Genomic DNA, 6,885 nt, shown 5'->3' with positions numbered 1-6,885 from the left:
TTTCTCTCTTTACCCTATTATTTACATTCACATCCACTCAAAACCCCACCCTATAATTTACAAATTTTCTTCACGTAATTTGAAAGATTGTATGAGGATGCTAACAACTATGAATTGGTTCATGCACATAAGGTTAAGGGCTCGCCCCTGAGCTTTTCCTATTATTATTATTATTATTATTATTATAGAACACAATGATGCAATTTTTTTGTCTTTATTTTACTATGAGAGGATGCTTGTGATGCATTATTTGATATTTTTATAAATATGTAGTTAATAAATGTGAAGGTCACTAGGCTATTGATTATTCCTAAAAGTATACGATTTAGTTTTCCGATATAATCAAAAGAAACTATGTATAATTAGATCATATCATGAAAATAAAATTAGAAATCTTAGACTAAATTGTTAAGAAGACTATTATTATCTATAGGTTAGATAAATTAAACATGTACCGAAGTTTAGAACGAAAAAGATGATAACAAGCCAATAAACATCCTGCCTATTATAAAGACGACACTAACCATTTAAATTATATTTTTCTCTTGCATACATCTAACGATTTGTATGTATATTCATGTTGCCCCGCCGCAAAGCGCGGGTCAAATTTACTAGTTTAGTTTAAACATTAGGAATACATATTTTTTTCAAAAAAATATATATAATTTAAAAAAAATATATGCATATCGAGGTGTTGGGCCGGATCAATCCACTACCTGGCCCTACCTCATAGCCGGCCTTGTACTCGGTCCTCAAACCCAAACCGAGCTGTCTTTATTCAAGTTGGCCAAATATAGTTGACCGCGGTCAAAAGTCGGACTACTCGGTCAAAAGTCGACGTACTCGGCCAAGTTGGCTCCTAGCCGTCGTACTCAGTGTAGTAACTTAATTATGTACTCGGCTCCTAATTAGCATACTTGCCCTAGTATTGGCTAGTATAGTAAGATAATACATTTATACTGAATAGTAGAGTACGTGGTTCATTTATTAATTAGGGGACGTGGAGGTCTATAAATATAGAAGATATAAACAAGTAATTCTCATCCCCGTGTACAAGTTCTATATATATATATATAGAGAGAGAGAGAGAGAGAGAGAGAGAGAGAGATGGCATTGAGTGGTAAAAGAGTTGCTCAGATCGAGATCAAGTCGGATGGTGATGTTTTTCACGAGTTATGGAAGGGGAATCCACACCAAGTTCCGAACCTGACCCCGAACACCATCAAAAATTGTAAAACCCATGAAGGTGAAGTTGGAACCGCAGGCTCAGTTCTCATCTGGAACTATTTCCATGGTATGGTATTATATATACGTCTTAATTTCCTTAACTGCTAGTTTTCTTGAAATCAAAGGTTTGGATGATAATATATATATATATATATATATATATAATATTTGTGGTTGCAGATGGAAAAGACAGTGTTGCCAAAACACTAATCAAGGACATCAATGAAGAGAAAAAGTCGGTCACCTTTGAGGTTCTTGAAGGAGATCTCCTAGAACCATATAAGACATGTGTTGTACACGTTCACGTAGACAAGCATGGTACAAACCACCTGGTCACATGGACCATCGAGTATGAGAAGCGGAACCCTGATGTTCCTGATCCGGATACCCTCATGGACCTTTATAGGAAGATCACCAAAGACATCGAATCTCACCATCTTCAACAGAACTAAATAATTCAAAATCAAACTCAAATCATGTATGTCACCGGTGGTTATAAGGTGATCTAAATAATTGATTTTGATTATGTTGTCGTGTTTGGAATTTGTGTACGGTTTTAATAAAGTGTTATATTATTAGACCATGTGTAGTCAAAACGCCTCACCCTTAGGCGTTATGCGCCGTGTGGCATTCCCGTCATCAATTGAGGGTTATGCAAAAAGTGGCGTAGTAGCAAAACGCCATAACTCTCCTTCAAATTTTTAACTTGTGATGAAAATTACCAAACCTGAAATAATGATCAACGAACGTCCCGCTAGAAGACATGATCACCGATATGAACACGGACACGAAACTCTTTCACGAGATCCCACGGTCAACTACATTAAGTTTAGATTATTAAAATCCAACATGCTTATGTTAAAAGAACTATCAATCCAGATAATGACTTGTACATAGCGTTTAAAGGTAATACATTATTTTGTCCCATTATGATCATCATATACGTGGGTATCATACGGTTTTCATAGTTCTCAACATTTGTTCCATAAACAAAACAACTCAAAACATCCTTTTATCTAGATAACTTAACCAACTCAAACTCTCCGCTAATTATCTTTTTTTTTCCTTTTCAATTATCAGCTCCTCCTTTGTATAGTCAAATCCCTCACACCCTTTTGTTACGATTCAACATGTGCACTCGGTTAGGAGTGTAAATATGTGATAAGTCTATAGGTAAAAGTGTGAGAGGTTTACCTCAAAACGGTATGTAAACTTTTAATTAACAAAAATCAAGCTGTTTGGAGCACCGTTTCGAGTTAAGTTTTACATCAATCGATTCCTATTCTCATTCCGATTAAAAGCCCTAAACTATCAATTTGAAATTTGGAAAAAACATAACACCGTTAATTTGTTTTAACGGGGGTCCAATGAAAACAAATAGTATGAAACTTGAGACCGATGACAGCTACTTTCTAAGCTTGAATTATTATCGGCCAACTGTGTTAAGTTGAGGATTATTAAAATCCAATTTGCCTTTAACAATATTATGTTCAGAAATGAACACCTTAATTTCTACCATGTTGAGTAAAAAACAATTGATAGTAGTTAGTTAGGTACATATAGTTAGTTTGTGTTACTGTTAGCTATAAGGTGTTAAGAGTAAATAAACAGTTATAGTACTTGGTTAGTTAGGTACACTTGGTTTGTCACAGTAAGCCAAGGTTAGTCAAATCTAATATGATATGAAAACGATATAGAAAAGATTTGTCTCTTCGTTTTAAGACAAAACAAATGACTAAATACGTCATTTTAATATCTTAGAGAGGACGGAGCACCCATATTAATAGGGTGTAAGACTTTCAAATCATATGACAAAATCGTCACTATATTATGTGAGTATGGTGCATGGCTTCATTTTATGGTAAAGGTTTACCTTGAAATCAATTCTTTTTTGAGTATTAAAATGAATTAATAATTAATTTATTACACATTATTATCGCACATAAATACAACCAACCCTTCATCATTTTTATTCATTAAGACCTTTCACCATTTTTATTCATTCAAATCGTCGATGCTAATTTCTTAAACGATGATCCATGGATATTGATCAAACCGCCAAACAATTCCGATTATTATATCTTTTCAAAAGATAGTAGCATACATTTTTTCAAAGATCTAATCTAGCAAGTCAGAGAGTAAGAGCGTTCCTAAAAAACGTTTGACGTGATCGTGAAAAAGGTCATTTAGTTTAAAATTTTGTATTTTAATTTTTTGGCTTGAATTGTTATATTTTATTTTTCTGGTTTTCAGTTCTAGGGTATTGTATTTGTAGATAGGTGCTGCTAATGCTTTCATAGTTTGTAGATACATAAGAATATAAATGAAGTGACGGTGTAAAATTATTCAGTGCATAAGTAGTATTGTAGTACACATGGGTGTAAAATTATTTAGGGTTGAACAAAAAAATTTTTGTTTTTGGTTTAGGTAAAATATTAGACAATACCCTATACAATTAAAAAGATATTTACTATATCATAACATTTTTCGTTTTAATTTTATATTCTGTTTTGTGATTTCTCCCGAAACACATACATACCTCTAAAGGATCTTCAACCTTATCGGTTGAAGTGTGAGGTCCAAAATCTAAGTTAAGTGTCGGGTTGTTTAAAAAATCAATACATTTTAAAACTTCAACATGAGTTAATTATTTCATTATCTATTTAAGGATTTAATCTATTAGAATAATTTAAAATATTTAGAGCATTCGTAACAGCAAACCTTTATAAACTGTCACATCAAATTTCAAACTTTTCTATAGAAAAAAAACCCACCTTTTAATACAACAACAAACCTCTACAAACCTATTAAAGTTAATTATATACATGTGTGTGTGTGTGTGTGTATGTGTATGAGAGATACAGAGAGAAAGAGTGTGTCGCATCATGTTTGTTTGCTGAGGCAAACTTCTCACCCAAGGACTTATCTCCACAATGATAGACTTTGCTTGTCTTGGGTTTGCTGTCCATCACATAGATCCGAACCTACAGAGATGGAGCTTGTTGCGGACGCACTTAGTATCAAGACTGTCGATATAAGCGTAAAGTGTCATTCTTGATATTTTGTCACTGTTTCTTGAAACACTGAGGTTTCATGATTCTAGTCAATTTCATTCAAATCGTTAGCTAAGTTTATATTTTAATGTTAAGTTAGCAGTATTTTGTTTTTCAGCTACTTTTATATGGAAGTGCATAAATATCGGTTCTAGAAACCGATTTGAGAGAAATTGGTTTATTTATTTGTTACAACTTGTATTATTTGATAAACTTGTGTTACATGAAGATTTAAATGAAATAATGTTATTATGGTCACCTAATAGTGTCACGTGTGTTTGAGCAATCTGTACGTCACACTTGGGCGTTTCCGCTTTAGCCGGGGTGTTACAGCTACCACCTCGTTCTGCCACCAACCAACCTCCAGCAACCACCACCATCTACGCCTATCACCACCACCACGCCTATCACAACCACCCTGTAGATCCAGATCCGTGAAGATTCAGTTTGTTTTTTTCGGGGACTTGGCAGGTTTATTGTTTTGCGGTGGCAACCATACATAAGATATTAAGGACAACGATGGCAACCACGGCCTCCCCTGCATCTTAATCAGATCTAGGGTTTATCTTCTTGTTGTATGACGACTCAAAACAAATGACTTATGAGATGAAATTGGGGGGTTTAATAAAATCGAGCCATGGTACCATTGAAGGTGAAGGATTAGGAATGATGTGAAGAGTGGACAGTGCTTTGAATGAGATAAGTTTAGGTTTGTGTTGCAGACGAGGGATGAAATCTGGAGGTGATTCGAGACACCATTTATTGGAATTGATTTAAATAGGGAGAGGTTGTGTAGGAGCTGATAGTGTTGGTCACTGTGCTGTTGCGGAGACGGTGGTGATAGGCGGAGGCGGCGGCGGTTAGCCGGAGACGGTGGTGATAGGCGGAGGCGCCGGTGGTTTGCAGGAAACGGTGGTGATAGGCGGAGGCGCCGGTGGTTAGCCGGAGACGGTGGGGGTTTCCAAAGACAAGGGTGGTCGGTGAAAGAGAGTTCGGTGAGAGAGAGTTTGAGAGAGAGAGAGAGTTATATATATTTTTATTATTTTACTTTTAAGTATTAAATAAATTGTAAAATTACAATACTACCCTCACATGCCTTGCACATGACAATATTTAACAAAAAAAAATTAACTTAGTTAGTACCAAAGGACGTAACATGAAAGGAATTTGAAACATGAGTTATGTCTTTTGCTATTTCTTTTATTAAATGACGTCTAATGAAAATTAGGTCAAACGTAAAGGACGTCTTTTGCCATTTTGTCTATCAATAATATTCAACAACTCTTTAAAACAAGTCCAAATCGATCTCTCCCATTTTGAAAAGGATCCAAAAGAGATACAATTCTAATTGAGAAAAACAATGATAATAATAATAATAATTAAAGATAAAACTAAGAAAATAAACAAACAATGATAGAAAATATACAAATTTCAAATCTTTCAACTCGATACACTTATCTAACTATATCAAATTCCAGTTGATCCCATTCTAGAACGGGTTGTGCTCATGAGTCTTCATACGGGCCACTCTCTTTCCTCTCACACATATCATCTCTTTTGCTCTAAAAATCGGTTTTTCGTCAAGAACCAAGTCCCCCATCTCTCGTAACGATAAAGTTTTCAATAACAAAGGTTACTACAGAAATATAGAGATTGGAGACATTGATGTAGTTTTTTTATTCATGATAATGTTATGATGTACTTAGGGCGTTGTTTTCTTGAAGCTAGCTTCTTCCTAGTCTCTGTCTTTTTGTCCCGTTCAAAGAAATAAAAAAGGGTTAGATCACTATCAATCCCGAGAACTTTATGAACCTACCATCTCAAGTTTATGGTTTAGCAATTTATCTGCCGCGTACCTACATTAAATAAAACATGTTTAATTGTATTAACTATTATAAATTTCCTTTTGATAAAACATTTTAATTATATTATAGATTAGATTATTAGTTAAACACTAATATAATGCAAACCAACTAATTTACGTTAAACAATTGTTGTTGAAACTAAAAAGTCATACCTCCAAAATTAAGGAGATGACTAATTTAGATTTTAGTCCTAACTCGTGATTCACGATGAAAGAGGTAATCTGATTAACTAATATATTGGTCCCCATTATATTAACTTAATCCGTATATATGTATAAAAATATTATTTATATCATGTCATTGTATTATATATATATATATATTTTTTTTCTGTTGTCTGTTATTGTTTTGATAAATATCTAGCCATGTTATCAACCAGTGTTGTAAAGGTTGTATTCTAAGCAGGGCCGTCTTCGAGGATTTAAATACTTCGGCCGAGCCGAAAAAAAAGACCCATAGCCTTAACGAGCAACGAAATATATAATCTATTTTTTTTAAACGAGGCTTAATGTTATAACAATAAACATAGAAAAATATATTATTAAAATCAAATACCGTAATAATTAACGATTAACCAATGATTCATGAAACTCTCCTAAGTCCTAACATTGGAAAAAAAATAGCTTGGTCATTAGTGGCTAGCTTGGTCAACCGTGGAGGAGCCTGGTGGTTAACAACGAACCAACAGTGGTGGTCGGCTAGGTTGGTCGTTATTCAGCATTCGCAAAGAAGGAAAGAAC

General features: G+C 34.2%; 1 pseudogene; it reads left to right on the top strand.

Moving 5' to 3' along the window:
• The first annotated feature begins 1,107 nt into the window (after positions 1-1,107).
• On the top strand, positions 1,108-1,679 carry LOC143557961 (kirola pseudogene; annotated as a pseudogene).
• Positions 1,680-6,885: the final 5,206 nt, after the last annotated feature.

This window comes from Bidens hawaiensis, unplaced genomic scaffold (assembly GCF_021521415.1).
Source record: "Bidens hawaiensis isolate Kalapana, Puna unplaced genomic scaffold, B.hawaiensis_p1.1 tig00019292_1, whole genome shotgun sequence".
Taxonomy (NCBI): Eukaryota; Viridiplantae; Streptophyta; class Magnoliopsida; order Asterales; family Asteraceae; genus Bidens; species Bidens hawaiensis.
The sequence above is the reverse complement of the archived record's forward strand: the minus strand, read 5'-3'. Positions and strand labels throughout refer to the sequence as shown.